Raw genomic sequence first — 566 nt, 5'->3', positions numbered from 1 at the left:
AACACAGTCTGTGCAAAGAAAAAAAAAAACAAACCAAAAAACAACCTATATATATATCTCTCTCAAAACAATCTATATAGAGCTGCAGGACAGGAATGAGAGATCACAGACCAAGTGCACACGTCTGCGCGTAAAGATAGAGAAAGCCACAGAGCCGGGTTCAGACAACGCCTCCAGCAGGAAAAGGGAAATCAACAACACCCCCTGACAGTCTGAGAGAACGGCAGCCAAAACTCATGCACATCTCTGGCGGTGCCACGGACTGAAAGAGAGAGAGAGAGAGGCAGACAGACAGACAGACAGACAGAGAGTTCACTCTTCCGCTCTGGGCATTGCTCGCATTCTCCTCCTCCTCTCGTATCGTGTGCGGTTTTAAACTTCGCCGCCGACCGGCTTTTCTGCGGGGACCTTCTGCGAGTCCTGGGGAAGTTTGTTTGGGTTTTTTTCATGAACTATTGAAACAGCATTTTTGTCACCGCGCGGGGGGGTGGGCGCCTGAGCGCAGAGGCAGCGCAGACCTCCCTGCCCCCACCCCCCCCCCAAACTTTGCGCCCCGGGCGCGCCCG

The 566-nt window shown here is 53.2% G+C and overlaps 1 protein-coding gene across 1 annotated transcript in view; it reads right to left on the bottom strand.

The window, feature by feature from the left end:
• LRBA (LPS responsive beige-like anchor protein) overlaps positions 1 to 566 on the bottom strand; it is a 423,640-nt gene that overhangs the window by 181,324 nt on the left and 241,750 nt on the right. The gene's annotated exons all lie outside the window — the stretch shown is intronic.

The sequence above is a fragment of the Aptenodytes forsteri genome, unplaced genomic scaffold, assembly GCF_000699145.1.
Source record: "Aptenodytes forsteri isolate BGI_AS27 unplaced genomic scaffold, ASM69914v1 Scaffold227, whole genome shotgun sequence".
Taxonomy (NCBI): domain Eukaryota; kingdom Metazoa; phylum Chordata; class Aves; order Sphenisciformes; family Spheniscidae; genus Aptenodytes; species Aptenodytes forsteri.
This window is presented reverse-complemented; position numbering and strand designations above follow the sequence as displayed.